The sequence below is a fragment of the Cygnus olor genome, chromosome 14, assembly GCF_009769625.2.
Source record: "Cygnus olor isolate bCygOlo1 chromosome 14, bCygOlo1.pri.v2, whole genome shotgun sequence".
Classification (NCBI taxonomy): Eukaryota; Metazoa; Chordata; class Aves; order Anseriformes; family Anatidae; genus Cygnus; species Cygnus olor.
In genome coordinates this window covers 1,914,743-1,939,654 of record NC_049182.1, presented here as the reverse complement: position 1 = coordinate 1,939,654, position 24,912 = coordinate 1,914,743, and the positions used below count along the sequence as shown (strand labels likewise).

General features: G+C 51.2%; 1 long non-coding RNA gene across 2 annotated transcripts; it reads right to left on the bottom strand.

Moving 5' to 3' along the window:
* Window positions 1–560: 560 nt before the first annotated feature.
* LOC121078001 lies at window positions 561–23,831 on the bottom strand. Of its 2 annotated transcripts, none has more exons than XR_005824411.1 (3): window positions 21,755–23,831; window positions 20,216–21,294; window positions 561–1,611 (listed from the first exon to the last, which is right to left on the bottom strand). It is a non-coding gene; the product is annotated as an uncharacterized LOC121078001 (long non-coding RNA). The 2 variants fall into 2 exon arrangements; XR_005824412.1 differs by lacking the exon at window positions 561–1,611 and adding an exon at window positions 16,488–18,370.
* Window positions 23,832–24,912: the final 1,081 nt, after the last annotated feature.

Sequence of the window (24,912 nt, the reverse complement as noted above, 5' to 3'; positions counted from 1 at the left end):
GCAAGCTGTCTGGGCGCGAGGGGAGATGCTGAGAACGGCAGCAGTGCTCAGCATCAGCCCAGCCGGGGCAGGACACCTTCCTCCCGCCCGTCCCTGCACCCTGGGCTGTGAGATGCGGGGATGCACCCGGGCACACAGCTGCAGAGCTTCGCCTGCCTGACCTTTGTGTTCACTGCACAGCAGCAAATGTCACCCCTAACAGATGAAAGGAACAAAAGCCTTGAAGTAGCACAGCTGGACCACCCCAAAAAGCAACCTGTGAGGGATTTACCCTTGCAACACGTTTAACTTCAAGGCTTGTGGAGGAGAAGCACATTTTGACACCGGGAGAGAGCATGGAAGAGAAGGCAGATTGTCCTGGGCTGCGCAGACCTTCCTCCCTGCATGCCCGGGATTTTAACACAGATTTTGTACGAGGCCATGCGGCCAATGTAAAACAGGCTCTGTGAGTCATCCTTTCGCAGACTCCAGCATAAATCAAATCCAGAAATAGGACAGGCCAGTCGGTCACATTATTCCTTTTAGGTTTAGGGAAAGATGTACTTAAGAAATGTGGGTAAAAGACATTAAAAGGCCATAAAAAAATAAAAATCTCAACCTGCATTTTATTGAGGCTACTAATTAGTGGATGAAAAGCCAGGCCTTCAAAAAACATGTCAAACCAGGCTACAGTCAGACCAGCATGAAACTTTCTCTCCAGACAGAGGATAGTTGGCAGTCACCGTGCATTATGTGGTTATCATCTCTGGTGCTGAACTCCTTCTGTCTGCCTGGGGTTTGTACGTGGGACTGAGACAAGTTTCTCCAGAAGGGATTTCCTGAAGGAGGGAAGGGTCCCTGCAGCTCTGTACCGCAGGGAGCAGCTCCCAGGCAAGGTGCTATGTTGATTCTCCTCCCCAGGGACCAGCCAAGGGTCCTTCTGAGGTCCCTTTGCTGCAATGTGACCCTGGCAGTGTCCGTCCTGACCCGCCTCGGAGCAGCAACATCTGCACGGCAAAATGCAGCGGTGCCGTTGTTAACTTCAGGAGTCCCAGAAATCCTTCCTGGCACGTCACCGGATTTTAAAAATATTTGGCTGACTTGAACAGTAGATCTTTATTCCTTCCCAGGCAGCAGAAGCAGCACAGTGAGTGCACTGTGTGCTCCGTGTAAGTAAACAGCGAATGCCTGAGCATGGGCACTGGCGCAGGGGTATGAAGCGAGGCAGTGAATTCCTCTCACTTCAGCTGCTGGAAGGGGACAGCACATCTTCTGCCTGTATCCACGCCCCAGGTCCCTCTGTAAATTCACACCGTGCACTTGTTAGTGTTCTCTGAGAGCCCACGTCTTCCCCTCTGCCTGCGGTGGGACACAGCCGGCTCGCTGCTCTGGGACCCAGGGGAGCCTTGGGACTGAGTCCTCCCCATAATGACAGGTTGCACAGCAAGCAGTGTGTGCGGTGGAAGTGCCATTCAGCTTCTCTTTTTCTAAGCACATCTGAGTAAACCGAAGAGCTTAAATCAGGATGGGGTGTGTTCTTCCTTTATGTGATAAAATCCCCAACAAAAAAGGGAGAAAAAAGTAGGCAGGCAAAGGACTTCAGCTGCAACTGCAAGAAGTGTCATCCTGTATCTGTAAGGAAGAGATAAAATTAACATTGCAGCAGATTCAAGGCTTCTTTACGGGAATTTTTATTCCTATTATTATTCCTGATATAATTATGGTGGTATAACTGTGTGTTTATATTTCCCAGTCTGCTCTTTGTTATATATGTCTTTACTTCAGCTCTATTTAGCAATTAGTGAACTGAGGCATTATGGCTAATGGAGATTCAGAGTTTCATGGTTCATGCAGAAAATGGATATGTTTGACAATGTGTACTATTACAACCAAAGAGGCTAAATAATGATGTCTGCTGTAAAAATTGAAAACGTCCCTTGGCTCTTTTGCTTCCTCTAGAGCTGGATGGAAAATTGAAAGAAATTGAAGGAAAATACATTTTGTCTTATTTAATTTAAGAAACACATTAAAATATCATTAAAATAGTCTTCAATCACCTTTCTAGTCTGCTGAATCTGGTTTATATTGCATCTATGGATGTGACAGAGGAGAGATCACTGGGAAAATAATTTTGGCCTATGGACAAATGTTCAGCTTGTGCAATGAGCAAAACCCCACCAATTTCAGGACAATGGCTTTCCTTTAATCAGCAAAGTTTCCAGCCCTAGGAGTCAAAGCTAATTTTAATTAGCTGTGGCTCACACCCTGACGTCGTGGCCTAACGTGCTTTCCTGGTAACGATTTTGAGAAGCTAAATATGAAGTGAATCACCCTGGGCAAAACTGCCACTTGTGCTAGGTTCTCTCGAAGGATGCAGCTTGTGGCAGAGCTCAGCAGCTGCGGTTTTACACCTCAGTACGAACAGCGCCAGGTGGACAGAGCCCAGCTCCAGGCAGGGCCTTGCGTGCAGGGATTTGCATTTCCCACGTCTCCTTTAGGGATCAGTTTTACTGCAGGAAATTAGAGGAAGCTCTTGGGCCGTTGGAAAGTTCCCTTGGAGCTCCTTGGCGGGGCGAAGCAGCTTTCCCTCCTACCTGTGGCAGTATTAGCGGCTTGTTTCGCGGTGCCCAGCTCGGGGCAGCGCTGTGATTTCCCACACGAGCCCAGCGCTGTGCTGGCCCCACACTGCAGCCCCGGTCTCTGCAGCACCCCAGGAAAGGTGCTCGCCGAGGGCTCCAGCTGCGTTCCCTCCTGCAAAGCAAGGTGTTAGAGCCGTTCCCCCCTGGGCCCTGGCTTCTGGCCATGGGGGTAAAACACTTTTCTTTTCATGGCGCAGACCTAAACGTGGTTCCCCATGCTTAATGAGCTCCCCGTGAGCCGTGCCTCACCGAGCTGCACGGCGGTGAAAGCTGGCACTTGTCTTCACCCCCGCGGCCACGGGCACCCAGCTTCGTGCTCTGCTGGGGACCCCTCGGCTCTCACCACAGCCGGGGTTACCAAAAACCACATCCCTGCTGCTGCAGGACGCTGCACGCCCTGGGAGCCGCCCTGCTCCCACTCACCTCCCTTTTCCCCCCGGACCCCCCGGGTGCTTTTCCCCCGAGCCCCCTGCAGCCCGCGGGCTCCCGGGGGGGGGGGACAGGGGGGATGCTGCAGCCGGCAGCAGGCTGAGAGCCGCTGCTTTGCTGGGGGGGGAGCAGGGAAAGGGCCCCGAAGGGCAGCGGCAGCCGGGCCGGGGATGCTCCGGTGCCTCCCGGGCTGCGATCTCCGGAGCGGCCAGGAGGGAGCAGGCGAGGCGCGGGCACGGGCACGGGGAGCCCCGGGCTTCTGCCAGCCGTCTGCTCCGGGAGGTGGTTCCCGAAAAGTGCAGGATCAACCGGATCCCCGCTCTCCCCCACCTTTCACCCTCCGGAGCTCAGTGAGAGGCTGGTGCCTTTTCCAGCCCTGCGTTTCCATGCATCCGCTCCCACCTGAAAACTTCCACTGAGCGTTGGAATTACCAACATTTTTCTGGCCAGAGGTGCTCAGAACAAACCCGTTTGCCCCTCTGGTGGTTGTGTTGGGTCAGTGTGGCTGTGGTGGGATGGTTATCATGGTTATCATCGCTGCAGGGAAAAGTGTCCGCTAGCCAAGGAAGCAGAGCTGGTTAATATCCAAACTCAAATAGAAATTCGCATTTTGCCAACATGCTGTGGCTACACATGCAAGCAATATATTTCACTACGCATCGCATTCAATTTTTTACGTGGTGCCAACTTCTACTGTACATAGTTTGGGTATGAGCAAAGGAACTCTGGCACAAAATTCAGAGAGCAGACTTAATGGTTCCAATGGCTCCATTATGACCCAACTGGAAAACAATGGGGATTTCTATATTGAGGATGTGTGCTCTGTTTCTCTTAAAGCAAAAGAATGGAAGTATATTTTTCAAAACCTGAGGATCCTGGCCTCATCCTTGGAAGCATTAACCATACCCAAATGCAGAGCAGCAAATGCCTCAGCAGCTCGATAGTGAAACACGAAGCTGGTGGGACCAATGTTCCCAGTTATCCTGCGATGGGTAATTCCAGGTTTCTCTCCTGGTCTTGGCAGAACTACTCCGTGTCAGTGTGATTCAGCTGGGAGGGAACTGTGCTCCCTTTGCTTCTGCCAGGCTGCCCGTGCAGGAGCCCAGACGCTGGCTCTGCAAGACAGATGCTTTGTGTTGGCCTCTGAATCCCTGGCAAAGCAAAGCAAGGCCTGGGTCCGTGCGCTGCCACCGCTCCGTGTGCTAAATGGAGCCTTTGTCACCACGTCACTGCTGAGGCCAGCAAACAGAGGAGCGGGGGGAAACGAGCTCCCCAGCTGCCCTCTCCCCCCAGTGACCTATGGAAAGTGTGTGGCCTGAAAGAGGCTGATTCTAAATTAATTTACTTCAATTGGCACTGTCACTTCCTGGGTGGAAAATCGGGTGAGCAGCAAGCCCACATCAGCTGCACCCGGGCTGTCTTCTCCAGGGCCAGCCAGGAGCTGCGCCACAGCTCTACTGGCTGGAAAAGCTGTTGAGACACACGGAGACTGTTTCTTTGCATCATCTTAGAGACACTTCCCCAAGGAAGGCGAAGTGAAGTGACGCCAAAGTTCACCCAGTTCCTGCCCTGCATCCCACCCACTTGGACCACGAGCTGAGCGCCAGCTCCTCGCCCTGCGACCACAGCTGGCCCCAGCCCTGCACAGCAGCTGCCTGGGGACATGGATGGAGCCGTCACCGCCAGAGGTCCCGGAGCCACCACGGAGCCGCCTGACCTTGGTTTTGGGTGGCTCTGGCTGCAGAGATGCAGAGGGAGATGGAACCCTGCTCCCCACGGCCTTCTGCACGGCACATGCATGCAGGCGTAACATGCAGCCTTGGCAGGGGCAGGGGAGCTGGGCTGAAACCCTCCCTGAAAGAGAGAAAGTAAAAGAGAAATGTAACACCTCCCCGGAATGAGCAGCGAGGCAACCCACGTGTTAAAAACACAGCAGGAATGCAGCCAGCCCCGCGCAGACACCCCTGTCAGCTGGCTCGCTTTCTCCTGCAGCTCAGCGTGTTTAACACACCCTCCCTAAAAGACTTTTAAAAGCATTTCTGAAGCGGCTGTGGAAGGTGGCCAGGAGCTGGGATGCTCGCTGGTGAGGGCTGCCCCGGGGGGGTCCCGGTGGCCCAGCCATGGCCGTGAGGGTGAGGATGAGTCAGGAGGCCAGGCCTCGCTCCGTGCCACCGCCGTGGGACTCCCTCGCAGAGCCCGGGGCTCCGTGGTGTCACCGCCCCACCCTGCCTCGTGAAAAGCCTTCGTCGGCGTTAGCTCCAGCTCTCTGTTCCTCCCCCTCCATCGATGTGATGGTTGGCTGTGCGTCTGGGTGATGCCTCACAGATGTGCGTGTCCTAAGCCAACACAGGACCAAATCCCCAGCGGCTCTGAAGAAGCAGCAATTCCTGGGCGTTCAGCACGGGGCCCGTCGGGAGCCCCCTTCTCACCGGGTATTTTCTCTGCCCTGACTCCTGCAACCGGAGCAGCGACCAGATCGGAGCATCAGTGCCTTGCACTCACCTGCCTTTTGTGTGTGCAGGTGGAAAAGTCTCAGCAGAGAAATGCTGGGAGCTGACGCCATGCCGTGACCTTAACGCGACGCCAAAGTCCTCAGTTTGGTTGTAATTACACCACTCCAGCTGTACATTGCACGGCGTGGATCCCAGCAGATGCCGCTGGGAAGAACTTTGGGGACAGAGCAAGCGGGGCTGGGAGAGGTGTGCGATGCTGAGCTGTGCTCTGCAGCAGCATGGGAACCAGCCCTGCTTCGTTGGCACCTGCACCGGGGCTCAGCAGGGCCGTGCTGCCTGCAGGACACGTCGGGGGCAGTTCGTCCATCCTGCGCCCCCGTGGGCTGGCGCTGGGAGAGCTGCAGATGTGCTCGCTAACCACAGAAGTGCTCGGCTCCTCTTGGAGTCTCGCTGGTGGATAAAAGCGGCCTAAGGGTAAGACTGAAAGAGTAAAAGAGTTACATCCAACATCTGGCTGCAGGCTACAGAAGGGCTCGTGCAGTTGCATGTTAACAGCAGATATTTATGTGGGCTGAAGGTGAATAGAGCCTTTCATTTCTCGATGAAGTCACACGAAGAGAGGAAGGAGGGAATACATTGTCCCATTTATAAGAAAAATCACATACAATGTCAGATTTTATGATGAGATGGCCATAAGAGGGACAATTTATAGTTAAAGGTCAGAAGAAGTGGAAGACGAACCCTGAGAGCAGCCCGTGGCCATTCGTGTCTCATCCTTTTGCTATGTCACTGTTCAAGGCTGGGACTCTCGGCATCCTACGCAACACGCAGCCTTCCGCCGTTTGATGTGCCGTATTTCTGGTTCGAGCTCCCGTTCCCACGGCAACAAAACTCAACACCATTATTGGTATTTTCCATACGATCATGCAATTTCCCCTCTGCCCGGGAACGGAGCCACGTGGCCACCGAGGGGCTCCAAGCACGTGGGCAGGCAGCGCTGCTGGGAGCGCTGGAGCAATCGGAGCAGCAAATTAGCAACTCAGCTTTGGGGAAACCTGACGTGGTGGTGGGAATGGCCTGACACCGAGCTGAGGCAGCCAGGCAGAGCCTGTGATGCTCCTCGTGTTGGTACCAAAAGGCTGCCCAGCCTGCCCACCAGGCATCAGAGCACCTCGGCGGTGAGCACCGAAATCAGTGGGGCTAGGGGGTGTGAAGTGGGGATGAGTGGTGGTGGCCGGCCCTGCTGTCACAGCTCTGGTCTCAGTCGGTTCATCAGCAGCACCCGCGGGTCTCCAAACACCCACCTCGCTGTGCAGTGCCAGCGGGGCTTGGTTCAAGCTGCTCCTGCTGCTGGGGGAGGTGGGGGGTGGGTTATGCGTGACACATCCCCACCAGCGGTCACAGGAAAACCGATCTACACACCGGCACCTCTAAAGGCCGCTTTTGCTCCTTAAATAGGGACGGAAGTTTTTAAAGCCAAAAGCACAAGGGAGGAAATTAGGATACAGAACTTCAGCGACAAGCCACAGAAACCGTGAGATCTTGCACAGCATGCTAAATAAGTGAAATTTTTCAGGGAAATGGTGCCAAAGGTCATTTATTTCATGAAGTAAATGCTGCCCTGGAGGGAACAGCCCCAGCCCCGGCAGGGTGCCTCCGCCCGGCCCCGAGAAGCTCGGCCCTGCCGTGCGTCCCGATGGGCTCAGGGTGCCCTACCTGCCTTGTTCGTGTCCCCACCGAGCTGGACCTTGCTTATTTCAGATGTTTCTCCATTTCAGCAGCATCTAATCCTTCCCTCTAACCAGCTCTCAGCCTCTCCTGGCTTCGCACCCGCTGCAGCTCTGACAAGGAGGCTGGCTGCCCTCTGCCGTGCTGATCTTTGGCAGAGGCCAGGGCAGCGCCTGCTGCGTTGCCCTTTGATAAGGGCTGCAGGCTGTGGGAGCTTCCAGTTCCTCGCTGCAGCTGGGGACGGGCTGTCCTGGGTGACCTCCACGCAGACGCCCAGGGCCAGATAAAGCACCCCCAGCGTGCCAGTACTCCTGATGCCGCAGTCTTTAAAGCCCATCCGAAGGCAGCTGGCTGGCACAGTGCTAAATCCCAAGTCAGCCCTGTAAGAAGGCAGCAAGTGGCTGAGGGTAAGCTGCTGCAAACACCTCTTTCCATCCAGCACACTTTTTTCCTGGGGGTTACGCACTGGATGAGTCACTTTTCCTTTACACCTCCCTCCTCCAAATGCATGCACGGACATCTGCTGTCCACGGCTGGGGTAATTCAAAGGGCAAAGGGAGGAATGGTGGAGAGGCTGTAGGAACACCCTCCCCCAGAAAAAATCCCCTCATAGTCAGGAAATAAAACCCACACAAAATCCATCAAATTCCTTGCTTGCGTAATTACAACGTTACTGTAAAAATCACCCTATGTTACCTTTCTTTTCCTTTTTTCACCTCCTTTCCAAAAACCTGTGGGATAGAAATCCCTGTTTTCCATAGTGTCCTGACACGGTGCCAAACTGCAGAGAGCAGCTGAGGCCATATTTTGTCAAATAAACCAAAAGCCAGCATACTTGGCAATAAATGCGCACAAGATGTTATGGTCATTTTAATACAATGACTGGTTTCATTCCAGGCCAATCCGTTTTCATTGGGTTTAAAGCATTCGTGGCAATGCTCTGGCAGGGCAATTAGTTTCATTCACAACCAAGTTTGCAATGTGGCCCCTGCTAACACCATTATCATGCTAAATTATCAGAAGAGCTTCTAGCCCCTCCTCACATCTGCTGAGAGGTCCACCTCGAGACCAGAAATACAGCTCCTGGGCTCCAAATTTTGCACAGTGTTCCGCACAGAGGGGGAGCAATTCTGCCTTCGTAATTCCTCCTGACTTTATTAATGAGAAGCATTTGGAAAACGAGGCGGGGAGGAGCAGGGCAGAGAGCCGTGACCTGCCCCAGCTCAGCTCCCTGCTCTCAGCACCCAAGCAAAACGGAAACGCTCAGAAACCCAGTGCTGGTTTTGCAAGTAAAAATCCCCATTTAGGCACCTCCGCTGATTTCCCAAAATAAACAATTAGCAATGAGGCAATCAGCACGTGGGGCCAGGAACTCAGCTGATAGGAGCTGGCAAAGCATCATTCGCAGAGGCGCTCTGCAGACACCAGCACCAGCAGCCACAGGAGTCTGACCCCAGCAGCAGCTTCGGGATGTGGTGAAGGGCAGTGGGAAACTGCTCTGTGCGCTGGTGCTGCTGCCTCCAGCCTCTTGGAGATGCTCTCAGCTCCCAGCTGCAGCCCCCGTGAAGGCCATGCCGAGACAGGAATTTGGGTTTTCTGGCTCAGATGCTGGAATTTCACGCTGGGGCACAGCAATGTGGGCTCCCGGGCCCGGACAGCTGGAAGGGAAGGAGAGGGCAGCAGGTGAAAATGAAGCGTATTTAGCCAGGATGAGCACAGCCCAATAACAATGAAGTGATGTAAACCCAAAGCGTATCTTCGGCAATTAATTAACTTGATTCGATGTAAACAGCCCCACCGGTAACTTCAGCCTGCGCTCTGCTGTAAAACCAGACACTGACTCACAGAAAGCTGCAGGCCAAGGTTTGTAATGGCCTTGTTGGCTATGGTCACACAGAAAAAGGGTAAGAAATTGCAGGTTGGGCTCAAGGAGTAAATAAAGAACAAATCTTTATGAACCTCAGAGCCTATTTTAAAAATAAAATAAAATGAACCGTAATTTCTTTAGAAACTTCTGTGAAACACAGTGCCTCTGTGGAGTGTCCAAGTGAGCTAACAACGCAGAATGCTGGGCTTTATTCTGGGGGGCAGGCTCCGAAACAAAGGGGCTGTTTCAGGGAGGTTTTTATGCCCTGAGCAGAAGCAACTACCCGAGACACTGCCCCTGCCTGGGGATCCCCAGGTGTTCCCTGGAGGAAGCCAGAGACTTTCCCCCAGATCGTGGTGGGGTCGGAGGCACCGGGGCTGGGCTGGTGGCTTTATGTGTGCACCCCACTGGTGCTCAGCACGGGGAAGGCAGAGTCCCTTAAGTGCCCCTAATCCAAAGACCTCACCTTTGCTTACTAGCAAGCTGATTTATAAATTAGCTGGTTTATAAACTGGTTGCAGAGAGAGCATCCAGAAGAATCTCGCATTCATGAGAGATCATCCACGGCGCTAATTGCAGATCTGCGTTGGATTTCAGCAGTGTTATGTTCTGCTCCGCTGGGCACTGTGTTAGGAGGAGCTGACACATCCAAGCAGAAGATCCATTCGCTCTAATGAAACATTTATCTGAAGTAATTAGAAACCCAGGTTCTGTAGGGCATTACTGCTGCCCTGAACTCAATCCCAACTGTGTACTCAGTAGTCCAACTCAAATTACACAAGATCAGCTGAGTTCATCTAAAGAGCCCCAGATACACTAAGAGTGGTGGGAACATATTTTGTTAATGGGATCAAATTATTTGTTCTGGTAACACTGTTATTAATACCATTATCACACCAAAGGTGGAAATCAGCCTACATGCACTGGTCTCAGCAAAGCTCTCTGCGAACACCTGGTCCTAGAGCACAAAAGCAGAAAACCTAAAGCTATATCTTTTTCCTTGGCAAAATCACAGTGAGTGGAATATATGATTTCTTCCACATTGAGAAGACAACAGGTTTCCTCCAGGTTATCCTGAAGTGAACTCAATTGAGGGCCCCAACCCAGCCACAGCAAGTCAAAAGACGTCTTTCCACTAACTTTGGTGGGAACCGAAGATTTGTGAAGAGAACGTTGGCACATCTTTAACAGCACAGGAATTTTGTACCGAGTCCTTCGGGGAGTAATTACTTCATTAAATGCAAAAGAAATATAGGACTATGCACAAGTTATTGCCCGTGAAGAGAAGCAGGTGCTCCTAACGTGACTTCCAGACACCAAAGGAGAGGAAGCCCCGGCGCAGCACACAAGCAGCCCCGCTGATGGGCCCTCAGGTGGATGATGCTGCAGAAACAGCAGGGACTGCCACAAAAGCTTCTCCTTACACTGAAGGGCTACAACCATGGTATCTGACTGACATCCGCCACGTGATTTCACTCACTACTACCGTGTTTTATGACTGAGGTGTGCTTTGGTATGGAAGAGACGGAGCACCTTTCCCAACAAGCACATGCCTTTGCCCTGACTCCATAAGGATAACACATTTACTGCTCCAGCCATACTTCAGGACGGAGCACTGAGTGTATCTGGATGAAAAATGCCCATGAAACTAGGACTAGGACCGTTCTGTGGCACAAGAGTGTCACACTACGGTGCTGCTGGGTGCTGTGCCCCATGCTGAAGTCACAGTGTGCACAAATGCGCCCAGCGTCACCCGTGGCGAGGGAGCTGCATGCCCAGCCAGGGCCAGGGGACGGGGCTGGCAGCAGGGCTGGCTTCCTCAACTATATCTGCTCCGTGGTGGTCTCGTAGGGGAATTTACTTACAGGCAATGAAAAACAAATGGGGTGGTTTTATATGTCACATAATGCCGGGCTGTGGAAAGCAGATGAAGGCAAGAACTGCATTTTGCTTAGAAACATCCCCGTTTCATTAGGAACCGACTAGATTTCGTCTTCGGTGACTACGAAGCAAATACCTGGGAAACATCGCAAGCAATCCATTCCCTTTCCTGGCTGGATCCAAAAAGCCATGCTGAAGGAAAGGCTGACACAGCCTGGGCCCGAGCCAATACGTGGTGTGCTTAGGGCCCCTTGGTGCACTCAGCAGGCGTACATCACCCTGGGGCTCTTGCCTCCATGCCCACACCACTCCCCAACAGCCCCAATGCAAGCGTACAGCAGTGCCCTGGATGCGGGTCCTGCACTGGTGCCACCAAGTCTGGGGCACCACACGGCATTTTCTATACCCCAACACTAATTTGGGGCATCCGGGCATGACCTGTCACCCGCAGCTCACGTCTGCCCTCACCCACCGCTTCGGGACGGTTGGTATCTACATCCAGAGCTGCAAATGTCCCACGCGGGATGGATTTGGGATGCCTGAGGGCTGAGCACCTGAGGCATGGGTCAGGGCTGTGCTCCCCCAGGGGGTGCCACAGCTGGAGGCTGTCACCTTGCTGGTGACACGCACTGCAGGAACTGGGAGGAAGCGGCTGGGAAGGGCGATGGAACAGAACCAGATTTCTTTATAAACTAACAAGCCACAGATGAATGTTCAAAGGAAATTACTCCAGTTTCTCACATAGAGAGATCTAGGTGACGGTGATTTGTCTGCCTATGAGAGGAAAAAACAGGAGACGTAAAAAAAAAGACTCCTGCAAGCCCTTTATAGCAGAGTTACGCAACGCACAGCCATACACAATTACAGTATTTCTTTACCACTTAAAACAACCACTCCAGCTCTGTCAAGCCCTCTTTTTTCTGCAAATATCAGCACTGTAACCAAAGTTATGAGTTTTCTCAGTATAAGAACATGAAAATATATGAGGCAAAGTGTTAGCTGGCATAAAGCAGCGGAGATTATTAGACTTGGACACCGCACAGACTGACACCAGCCAAGGATCCAGCCTTGCTTATTAGCCGCCCACTAGGAGAATTATATAAAAAAGGCTTTTAAAAAAATCAAACAATAAACTTGCCACCTGGGTGTAATTTGTGGGTTTCAGGATTTGTTTAGGTCATCACATATTTTGTCTCAAATGAAGCAGCCGTGAAGTAGCACAGCATTCTGTCTGACATGAAATAGCTCCATAAATGGAGATAAATTAGCAGGAGTTCAGCTCAATCCCACGTCGGGGTTTGCGGTTTGTTTAGGCTTCTGCATCCTGCCTGCCCTGCGCCTCGGGTGCGAGTCAGCAGCAGAAAGCCTCTCCCTGCCCCGCCGAGCTGGTGCTCGGACCCAACAGAGCGCGTAATTCTGTCTCTTTTTAGCTTTTTACAGTGGATGACCCAATGTGGTGAGCTAACAGGAACCTTACATCATTCGAGAGCAGAAAGCCCTGTCCGCGTCTAAAAATACCTCAACTAGTTGTCCAAAAAGAGAGACAAAGTATGCTTCCCTAAGCATGCTGTAAATATTCTGTTGGACACTGGCCGTGGCGGCCTCTTACTCACAGATCCTGTCTTCACCATCACAGAAACGGAGACAAGCCCTAATAAGCTGCCTCACTCACCCAGTGAAGAATATTTTCCTGACAGCATTGTCCACATTTTTTTTTGCCAAGTTCAGCCAAGGGGCTCGCACCGTTTCCTTCGTCAGCCCCCTTCCAGGATCAGAAGAAACACATGGGGATTTTTTCCCCCGGGATCCGTGGCCATAAGCTGGGTCCCACCCGGGCCCCACAGCAGGGACATGGCACAGTGGGGTCTCCGTGTGAAGGTGGGACGAAGGCCGTGTGCTGGCTGAGGACAGGCTGCCAGCAAACATTTCCAAGTGAGTCACCGCCGCCGATGCTCGTGGCTGCGAGATATGGAGCAGCCCCTGCTGCTGGACTCCGCACCAGCTCCGCCCCAGCCTCGGGTGATGAACCATCGGGAGGCTCCTGGGGCACTTCAGGAGCACTGCCCATCGCTCCTTCCGCTCTTCATGTCTGATCTGACTGGGAAATGGGATGTAACCAGCAAGCTGGCTCTGCTTGGAGCTGGAGCCAGGCTCTGGTGGCCTTCAGAGGCCCAGCCCAGCCTCGCATGTGCTGCCATCCTTCAAGCTGTTTTGTCGGTGTGTGTTAGCCAGCAGAAGCTCATGAGTAAATTTCTGAAAGCGATCACAGACAAATACAACAGCCACAGCCCGTGATCCCACAGCCACACCTGCAGCACCCTCCTAGGATGAGTTAGCCAGCACACAGTTGCCGTGAACGTAAAACCTTTCTCTAATCAGGCCTTCACAGTGAGCATCTGCAGGGGGGGAGTGGAGCCAGGGCAAAAGCAGCACCCACCCCACAGCACTCCCGGTTCTTCACTTTGCTGCTTCTCCACCTTCAGCCCAAGAGCCACTGGAAACATCCCAAAGCCGTCTACAAAACCTCTCCCCAAACCCACCCAAACCCCCAGACCAATAACCCACACACGTTTCTGTATATGACCAAAGCAACACGAGGAAAATCCAACCCCCAAAGCAGCCTCTTCACTTTGTTGTAAATCAAAGCCATCTCAGCAATGCTATCCAAGAAGCCTGATGAAGCTCTCTTTCCCCCCAAAGTTTAGGCTGTCCTCTGGGTCCATGGGACACGTGCCTGTGAGGCGTGGAGAGTTGGGCCGTGCTGACCTGGGGGGATGCTGGTGGCGGGGCTGGGCTGGGGGGATGTGTGGGACCCCCCCGGACTGCCCCTAGCATGAACCCAGCACTCCACTTTCTTTGCAAAGCATAGTTTAAAATACTCCTTTCCAGAATTTTTTTTCAGTCTCTTAAAAGAACAATAGTACACCTATTTCAGAAATTCTACAAAAGCACAATTCAGAAAAATACCTGGGGATCCATAAACCAAAAAGCTTCCTTGAACACATGTTTAAACTATTCATGGTTCTCCTGAGACCTTCTGAAACGGCACAATTGACTCTGCGTCCATGAAAACAGAAAAGCAAATATCGACCAGTGCCAAGTATTTGTATTCGCTCTCCCTCGGCTGCAGCCCTGATTGTTTTAAATGTAGTGCTGAGACTGAGATATTGAGTGGAGCAGCAAGAGTTTCTTGGGGTGAACTAAAGAGCATGGAACAACCTGGGCCTGACGAGTCCTTCCCGAAAGCAGGAAGGCCGGGGCGATGCCATGGCTGCACAGGGACAGAGCACTTAGCAGAACCAACCATGGACTGACATCCGTGGTGCTGAGAAAAAAATTACAGGCTTTAGAGCAACATTAAGATTTAAAGCCGTCCAAAAAACCCGCACCATATTAAATCTTCAAAGAGGTATGTCAGGATTAAAAGGTCCGAACAATTCATCCTTCCTTCCCGTTTTATGAGCCCCCAGAACTGCTAGGATTTGTTTGATCTTGTAACACCTCACCTTGCATTCCTAAACAGCCATAAAAATTCCATATTCTTTGGCAACCAAATGCAATTTTGTGTGATGTCTTTAAAAGATGAAATAGCTTCATTTTGGCGAAGCCGTTGCCTTCTCCTGCTAACCGGTGCTTTATCCGAGTAGACCTCGGAGCAAACAACGGGGCAGCCGAGGGCTTTCAGTCCCGCGTGGGTTTCCTGACCCATCCATCTTTGGCTTAAACCACAGGAGAGCAGATCAGAAGGCCGGGTAGGACTCCAGCAGGAGCTGCCTGTTTGTTTTGCAACTGGTTGTTTAACCATTGGGTGCCACAGCCTTACTCATCTGTTAAATGCATTACTGTTGTGCCGGTGAGGACAAATTTGGAGATAATGCTTGTAAAAGGCCCTAAAGTGCCTCAGAGAGGCAGATGGGGTTTATATTCCTGATACTAAATTAAAGTTTGGATATAGCTTAATTACCATAACGTAATACTCTGCTTGAAGCAGACAAATACTTAAAACATTATTACATAATGCTGGCCCTCCTTCACTTGTAAGAGTGTTTGTTACTTCTTCAGAATGCGACGTCTTTGCTCCACAGCCAGGTCCTTCCCTAAGAAAGGCAGAGCAAGGCTGAGGGACATGAGGAGCTGCATGTGTTAAAAAAGAAAGAGCATGATCTAACTTGTCATTGAGTGGAATTGATGGTTATCCTAATGCCCACTAAACTCCTGGGATAAACTCCTCGAAACGACATCCTCCCCGTCACTGCTGGGAGCCTACCTACTGACGCCACTGCATATCGATCTGAGACTTCAGTCCTGCTAGACACGATTTTGTACAGTATCCTAATGGCCTTGCAGGTTCTTAAATATCCCTTATTTTATTTAAACTCTGAGGGCACGTCTACTCCCGATCACGCTACGCAGCCCTCTTAGCCTAAATGAGTTGCCCAGATGCAAGCGAAGGCAGAGCTTTGGCCTGGCAGCTGCAGTTCCTGAGAACACTGCATGCTCTCCACTTCCTCGTGCTCTGCTAAATGGCAGACCCATTTCTCTGAGTAATGACAAATCCTTCAGCATACTTTAAACATTTTTTTCAGGCTCGGCTTTTCCAAGTCTTACTAACTGCATGCGTGGAATGAGGGGAAAGAGAAAATTAAGTTACCATTTGTGCAGAACGAGTTCCTTCGAGGGGTGTGCTCTGCCAGGGAACCTAATGCAATGCTCTGAAGAGATCATAGGAGCGTCTTCAGTGCTAGGAGCCTGTAGCCTATTAGCTACCTATTTATGTGACCAGAACTTAATGATACCAGAGGAAGGGAACGGAAAAAGATGTGTCTGAACTTCTCTGAGCAGGCATGTCGAGGTACGTTGCCCTCTGACTGAGCCACCACATTCTGTCTCAGACCAGACCATGCCCATCCTAACCCTGATTTCAGCCCCGGATAAAAATGCCCTACAACTAAACCTGTTAAAACTAATCTTGCTTAACTGAAACCTATTCATGCAACCAGCCAAGCAGGTACGGGAAGGGTGCTGAGGAACCGAAGGGGATAACCTCTTCACCCACACAGCTGCAGCTGGAAAGGATGGGCACCAACACCCTGACACTGCAAACAGGGGAAGTGCAGACAGCCCAGACCCGAGGGAGCAGCTACGGCACCGTAGGCGGGCGGCTGTGGGGCCTGACAGATGAAAGGAGCAGTGACGGATAGTGTTGTAGCAACAGTCACTGCAAAAGCAGAAAAGGGAACAAAAGAAACAGGATGCGGCTGTTTAAGGAGGTTGATATGTTACATTCCAGCAGGCATTTATGAATTCATGCTTATGTGCTCGAATACAAATATTGGCAATTCTATTTTTTGCCCACTCAGCAAAGTTAGGGCCTGTATTCAGGGTTTCTGGACTTGTGCTGTTACATGTTTTGTAATCTGGGTGCACAAACACCGAAATAGGGGACATTAAGAGAAAAATACTATACAAAACACAGTAATTCAAAAGACCGATCTCAAATTGTTATGGCAATCTTGCAGATTCTATTCGCATGTTATTTGATGACTTTTGGTCTGACTTGGTGCCAGGAGACTCACTCCCATGAATGGTGGGGTTTGGATACCAAAGCATCTTCACTTTGGCCTGCAGGCTCTGGTAGGGACAGGAAGGCTTAGTCCATTCATTTTTTTACAGTAACCAAAAAATGAGGGTTGAGCTAATGCCTGTCGAAGTCATTAGGAATTTTCCTAGGTACATCTTGAATTTTGGATCACACCGCCATTTCCTCAGCTGTTTCTCCTGTATCCCCTGCTAGATCAGCTCAGCCCGTGGCTTCTGGTCATCGTTCCCCGCAGAGGTGATCGCTGCTGCTGGACAGGACCATGCTGCGAGTGCACGTGTGCACGGTTCTGGGGAGCTTCTTCGTTTGCTGTCGGTGTTGCTGTTACGGAGTTTCTTCATTTAATCCTAGCGAATGATGGATGTTTATTCTTCAGTCCAGCCTGAGCACCTCATAGCGTTTCACCTCAAAATTCAAGCAAAATATTTTTCAAAAGATACTTTGGAAATCCACCTCCAGCAATCCAATGAACTGAGGAAACAGGGAGAGTTTGACTTGTTAAGCACGCCTCTCATAACCAGCATAAACCACACCAAATATGCCCTGCTTTTTCCATACAATCCCAGGGGATGTTTGCTTCGGTTCACACAAGGCAACAGAAAAGTGATGCTGTGACTGTGTGAGTGGTGTTCACCTGAGGCCTGAGGATGCTTGTGCGTCTGTAGATAACTTCTGTAAAAGTCCTACAAGCGATGAAGAGCCTGAGGGGAGGGGAAAAGCCTCTGCGATGGTACAGAAAGGGACAGCACGTGTCCTGTTCCCACACCCTCAGCAGCTGATGAACTGGGCTGCGTTAATCCTGGCAGGCTGCCCGGGGACAGGCGATCGCGTGGCTCATCGCCCCAGTTTTTAGCTTGCTTTTCCCCTCTGTCCCTGTCAGGATAAGGCTGTGGAATACTCTGGAATGGATTGGAAAGGTTCTGTGAAATCCACCTACAGAAACCTCTGTGATTCCTGAGGCTTAATAACGGCATCTGCGGAACTCAGCCTTTCAAAAACAGTGAGTTTGCTGAACTTATCTCTGAACGATAAAAGGCAAACTTCCCTTGACCTGCATAAATTGGGAACATTCAGCTTAATTTTCTCCAGTTGTCTGCATTCTGTAGCGGCACAACACCCAAAAAAGGAAGCATCTCCATCAATGGACCCCAGAGCTGGGATGATAAACGCTGAAATCCTGAAGAAAGGCATGAACCTATCTGCTGAATAGCTGCGATTGCTTGCTTTCTACCACATGAAATAATGATAATAAAGACGTATCAAGTTTGTTTGCAGAACACCCCAACAGCTGACGTCTGTCATGATTTCACAAGAAGAAAACAGAGAAGTTCAGAGTGTGCACGGTGCACGGGCTCACATTACACGTGGGGTTTTCACTTTGTTCTTCCCGGCGCTGCTTCTGACAGGGAATCAATCAGTTTAATCCCATAATGGGAACAATTAGCCTTACAGAAGAAGCAGATCGCTTCTAATCTCATCTTCTCCTTGCAGTGTTATGCCAGCGTTTCTCGTTGTTTTCCCAACTGCTGCTCATCAGTCACGGGGCACGCAGTGCCGGCAGGGGAGCCGGGGTCGGTCCTGGCCTTGCTTCAGCCGCTGAAGCTGTCGGGAGAGGCCGTGCACCCCCAGAGCAAACAGCCCTGCTCCCGGCATCTGGGCCTGCAGGATGAGAAGAGCAGGAGCGAGCATCCCCCTTGTGCTGGCCTGGCTCCTCCTGAAGCAGCTCTGCAGGTTTGGGGCCAGCATGAGGTCCATGCAAATCCTTCATCCGTGTGCTTTGGAGCAGGACCGAGAACTGGGGAAAACACAGAGCCAAATCATTTAACAGCAAAACCAATGGGAAACACTGAAGTTTTAATTCAAAAAGACTATGCTTTGCTTTTGAGAAGTACAAGGGAGCATTCTGTGAGCTTCCCATCAGCCCTGAAAAGCTGCCTTGTCTTCCTCCCGGCCTTCCTTGGGGCTGCCCTTTCTCGAGGACAGGCTGCTGCTGTGCTCCGACAACGGCTGGCCATCGCCGTGTCGCTGCCTCCCGGTGCTCCCTGCCGGGAAACCCATCTGCCGGCCTTATCTCGTGTTTAGTCTGCACTGGTTCAGAGGCAGGGATTCATCCCAGCCACACGAAGCTCTGGGAAGTGGCTGGCGGCCCGATGAGCAAGGACTAGAACGGCACGTAGATGTTATCTCACCGCCATTTGTCACGACAGCAGAGCAAACCGCGTTTTGCATCTGCCAGCCTTCCTTCATTCTTACCTCCTGAACACATTTTGAAAAGAAAAAAGGATCTCCTGGGCCCTGCCACGAATCTGCTTGTGCTGCAGAGTCTGAGAGCCTTCGGAGGCATCAGCAACCACACACAGCACAACTGCTCACGCAGTTTTCTCTGTAGAAACCTACAAAGCTACAGAGCCTTGGGATGCTGCAGCAACCGCACACAGCACACCTCCTCACACAGTTTTCTCTGTAAAAACCTACAAAGCTACGGAGACTTCGGAGGCAGCAGTCCTTTGCACCTGCAGCTGGTTACAGAACAAGGACTGTACTGGACCGCCTAGATTTCTTTCATTACCCTAATGATTTATATCACAGCTCATTTTTTTTTCTCTGTGGGATGCCTAGATCCATGAGATAAACTTTTTATAAATGATTTAGACAAACAAATGAATTAAACGGAATTCAGAATGACAGCTTCCAACACTTGGGCACTAGCCAAGAAACTTTCAAAAGCCAAAATAATAGCTCAGATCTGAGAGATTCTGCAAAGCCTATAAATTAAGTAATCCTTTTCAAACCAGCAGTCAAATCTGCCATAGGGTTGAGATTTGCCTCAACTTAATCCAAATAATGAGTTTCAAAATTAAATGTTTTCACAGGTTGTTGTTTTTTACATTGCTTGGATTTTTTTAACTATTAAGTAAAGAAATAAACCAAACCCCTTAAGAGTTTGTTGTACATGAATATGGAGAAGGTCCCATAAGGTTAGAAAGGCACCAGAAAGTGCTAATTTAGTCAGGGGAAATGGAAATTAAGATGAAACTGTCAAGCACGACTGATTAATGCATGAAAGGTTATACTCTGAGAAACACTGACTACTGGGAGGGCAAATTAAACCACAGCTGCACACATGCCATGAAACTGTGCTTGGAGTCTTCACTCCCACAAGAATTTTGAATTCATGTAATCAGCATCATTTCCAGGGCCTGTTTCCAATCACAAATAATGAGAGGAACAGCCAGTGTCGGAACGTACAAATGAAAACTCCCAACAACTGAATTTCCAGCACAAGACCTGTTTTTAAATAGGAGTGCAACTGCTGGGAGGGCCAGCCCACAGGCGAGCATCCAGTGTGCTGCTCAATGCTGCTTTAAATGCCCAGTGTCTGTGTTAAACTGCTTGGAAATGGTCTAAAGGGACATTATTAATCATTCCCTGCACAGCTAGGGAACTCTGTTAGATTCCCACCTTCATTTAAAAATGAAATATAGATAATTTTAAGGACTAAAAAGTGCATCCCGTGAAACATGTATGGACATTATTTTAAAATATTTCCAACAGCTGCCACACTGAAAGAGAAAGATCTCACGCCTAGGGTAACCACCATGAGCTGAAACAAAGGGAGCTATAAAAATATTTTCCTTACCTTAATGACAGAAGTATTCTAACTCTCAGGTGATAAAATTAAGCGGAGCTTGGAATGTTACACATGCTACATCAGGCGTCAGTGTAATAGGAGCTCTTTCAGAGAAGTCATTCATCTGGAACCTCTGGGCAAATAAGCTGCGAGAAGTATTTCAGAACGTGATGAATGTCACATTAAAATGAACTTTTCATCACATAGGAGTTCGCTACTTAAACGAGCAAGATGGGGAGCTGCACCTCCCAGCATACAATGGAGGATGTCTGCAGAGGTGCAGCTACAAGTAACGTGTGTGGCTGCCGGGGAGGAGGCTCCCGACTCAGCCCCTTTGCACTCACCAGCTTTGCACCATCTCCTTTATTTCTTACCCTCTCGGTTGGTCACGGAGGCACCACGGGGAGGGTTGGGAGGGTTCAGCAGCATCAGTCCACTCTGGCACTTGGCTGCACTGCTCCGGGTCCCCCGTGGCTTGCAGCTGTGGCACCTGGGTGGCTCGGGGGACACCGGAGGGTCAGGCAGTGGGGACAGACTGCGGGAGGGAAATGGGCATCGCATGGATTCCTCTGGGACCTGACCGTGTGAGCGTGAGGAGAGGCGAGCACTGAGCACGGGTTGGGTTAATGTTTTTATCGCTAGCTTTCCATGCAAGGGATGGACCTGCCAAGTGAACCCTTACTGAACTCGTTGCAGTTTAATAATTTGCATTAGCACCAAATAATCAGCTTGTCACTTCTCAGACCTTCCATCACTGCCGCGCCACCACGGTGCTGCGCTGGCATTTCCAGAGGCGTCCCTTCTAACGGGGAAATTGGGCACGACGGACGGATGAGTGAAAAGTGTAATTCCTAGCACATTCCCAGTTCCAGGTCATGCAGTCTTGCTGAATAGTTAATCGTGCAGTGAAACATACTCCAGCTAGAAATGGAGAGGCAGAAAACGTAACCACAGATACTCCAGGTGTCAGTGTTCATGCTGGGGACCCCACAATTATTTGGGTGGTTCTGCAAGGCAACGGTGCTGGGTTAGGGGAGTTAGAAGTGCCACGCGAGAGCCACGAAGCCACTTGGAAACCCAAGCTGTGCCTACAGGAATAAAGCAGAAATGTCAAGAAACTTGCCAAGCTGAGCTGTATGCAGCCCAGAGGGATGCCCCTGCTCTGGTGACCAACGTAGAGCTTTATAGGCCCCCACATCAAAAAAAGATCAATCAAGAGGCTGAATTCTACCTTAAACTCTGAAAAATTAAGAAGCTTGAACTTAGCAAGCCTTTTGCAGATCTCTCTGACAAATGCAGTAATTTACTGAATTTGCATTAAATATTGGGTATTTTTTTCACAGCATGAAAATAAAATCTTTTTGGAAGACCTGGGGCCAGTGCTAAAAGGTCAGTAATAACTTATGGCTGACTGATAAGCAAATTATGCCTACCAAGTGATTTATGAATGACTATCATCTACCCTAATAAGAAGGAAAACATTGAAGAAAATGTTCATAACCCACTGATCAACCTTTAAATTACTGTGAAAATGTCAGAGATCCTTACTTCTGCTTCCACCAGCCCCAGCCTCCTGCTAGAGAGGGCTCGTGGCTGACTTCCAGCCTCCTGCAACTGCTCTGAGGAGAAGCAGCCCCAGTCCAGAAGAAGGTGATCTGCAGAGCAGGAGAGCCTCCTGACCTGGAGAAGAACCATCAGGCTGTAACGACACCTGAAATCACTCCCATGTGGGCAGATATTCAAAAACATTTTTGGGGGGTTGTTACTGGTCCTCCCGGGACCTCTATGAGATGTCGGGGGGGTGGCAAATGGAAAAGCTGAGTGCTGGTTCAACAGGGAACGCAGCGCTGGAGATGCACAGTTTACCCAGTCAGTCTGTGATAACAAAGGCAGGAAGCAGACAGTGACCCCAGTGGCAAAGGAGAGCCCGAATGAAATACTCTAAAAAGAAACAGGGAGGCGATAAGGCTTCAGGGTGGAAAAACACTGGAAACATATGGACAGCGAAATATTGGGAGGAAAAAAAAAAAAAAAAAAACAGCAAATGGAGTGATGAGATTGAATTCATGAAAACATTTGACCTTTCTTTTGAGTAATGCATGGTCTTTGTTAGAGCTTGCTATAGAGTTTCAGCACTGGGCAGAAGAACGAACATGTTGGAGATACTGTATTATCAGCTTAATGTTTCAGCTTGTTCCCGCAGCGAGATCCGTATCATTTTCTGGTGATTCTGTCATTTCTGTTCCAGAAGTAGAACTCATTTCTGGAAGTGACTTAAAATATAGCTTAAAAGTTATCACGTTCGGAGAAACAAAGAAATGGAAATCGCTGAGTCCGCTTTTGTTCCCTGAAACGACTGGGCCCATTTCAGGCTGCAGAGCTGTGTTGACTTTGCTCAGAGGAAGCACATGTGGAAAGGTGTGGGAGCAACTGGAGGAAACGAGGTGCCTGGGGAAAGTGGGGCTCTTCAGCTAATGGTCTCATTCCCAAAAACCTTGAAAAAACACCGGTGATAGAGGGGTACAAAATGAATTCCTGATGCAGTTCTCCGATCCGAGGGCTGGTCTACACATGGACACTTTCCAGCAGGAGGAATTCGACTGCAGATACTTTTATTCAGACTAAAACTGGCTCTACTTCAGCTCAATTTAATGCATTTTGGAACGGAATTTAATTTGGAATAAACACACCCACAAGTTTAAACTGATTTGGCTAATTCCCATTGTATTCTACTTGGGTTACCTTTTCCATCAGCCTTACGTTACGTGAGGGACAGCCTCGGCTGAGCATTCGAGAGGCCTTGAAGAGAAACTGTCCTGAAGTCAGCAGCTTTTTCAGCAGATTTCCGAAACGAATACTTTAATAGCGGGGGGCTCTGTGTTCTGATCAGCTATTTCCCATGCCAACAAATTGCTTTTAAACCCCAGCAGGCTGTGCCTGCCACCCATGGCAGACTGCATTTTAGAAACCACCACGGAAATAAATCCCTGGCCGTAGCCGGCAGAAAACTGCACTTCAGGGAACGGCAGCTCCGTTTGTCTCTGCTCTTTGCCTTTTCCCTGTTGGCGTTGCTCTCGCTTTACAGCAAACTTAGTTTCTTTGACAGAAGAGAATTTTTCTTTGTCCTCTGCCGAGGGAGCGAGGGCAGCACAGCCTGGCTCAGCCCCGCGGGGCCGCACGCTGCTCCCGGCCCCCGAGCAGGAGAGGGGGGACCCGAGCTGTGCCTCCAGCCCCTTGCGAGGCGAATGTCGGGGCTCAGCCGGGAAGCGAGCGAGGAAACCTCGGGCCAGCCTCCTCACAGCCCGGTGATATCATGCAGGAATGAGGCATGATTCATCAGCCCTTGCACAGACAAAAGTGAGCGTTCGCAGCCTGCGTGCACGGTGGAGGCACCCGCTTGCATGGGACAAAGAGGATGGGTAAAAGCCCGGCTGGTCCCAGCTGCGTCTCGGCTCTTCTTCTGTAGGTCTGTTTCTGTCAAGGCGAACAAAACTTATTGTATTTTGGGCTCATAACGCGTGGTTGCTGTGCTCAGGTCGCTAAATCACGGGGCTGCCCCAGAGCCCGTGGTTAAATGCCGCAGTTCCCACCCCAGCCAAGACCAAATTCCCCGGGCACGGCAGCCTCAGACAAACCCTCCTATGGCACGAGCAAACACATGCGAAAACATTTCACAGCGAGCAGCACATAAATCAAAGTCACAGAAACCGGGCAACACGAAGCTACTTCACCAAAGTGGACTTTTCAAACAATGCCTCCTTTGTTTGGTCCTGTTTGGAAGTAGGGTATTTCGGCCCAGCCCTGCCCAGGCAGAGCAGGGTTTCCCAAGCCCAGGTCTCTCTCGCACCCCAGTTTTCAGCAGGGACCTGATCAGCTGTGCCCATCGCTTCACCCACCCCACCTCCGTGCCTCCAAACACCTCCTGCAGCACCAGCATCCCCTGGGCGCCCCCATGGGTGCTCATGTGGGGCAGGCAGCGCATTGGGTGGCAGCCCCATAGCGGCCCCACACCACTCGGCCAGCCGGAAGGGGTTGGAACATGGGGTCTGACGCTGCCCTGGCCACCCGAGACCCCCTCCGTGGGCTGGCATGGAGGTTTCCCAAGCTGCTTTGACCCAAGCAGGTCGTTCTGTTTGGAGTATCCTTCCAGATACCGGTGGTGATGGACAACGTACAGCCTCTGGTTTTATTGGGACATCACAACATTCACCCTGTGCTTCAGGGGGGGGCAGCCAGGGTGCGTGCCGCAGTGCCCACACGGGCTGCACACCCCTGAGCGGCCACCCCAAAACCAACCAAAGCCTGGCTGAGCTGCCAGGGCTGAGCCCCCCACCCTGGGGGGCCAGAGCCCCGCTCCCTGACCGGGGGGGGCTGCCACCGCCTGCACAGGGCGGCAGTGGGGGGGAGCCGTCGGGGGCCCCTTCGGAGCGGCAGAAGCGAGAGCGGGAGGGATGGAGGGGATGCAGGGGGCATGGAGGGGATGTGGGGGGGATGGAGGGGGTGTAGGGGGCATGGAAGGGATGTGGGGGGCATGGGGGGGATGTGGGGGGGATGGAGGGGGTGTAGGGGGCATGGAGGGGATGTGGGGGGGATGGAGGAAGTGTGAGGGGAATGGAGGGGATGCAGGGGGGATGGAGGAGATGCAGGGGGCATGGAGGAGAGGCAGGGAGGATGGAGACTCCCGGGGCCGCCCCGCTCCCCTCCGC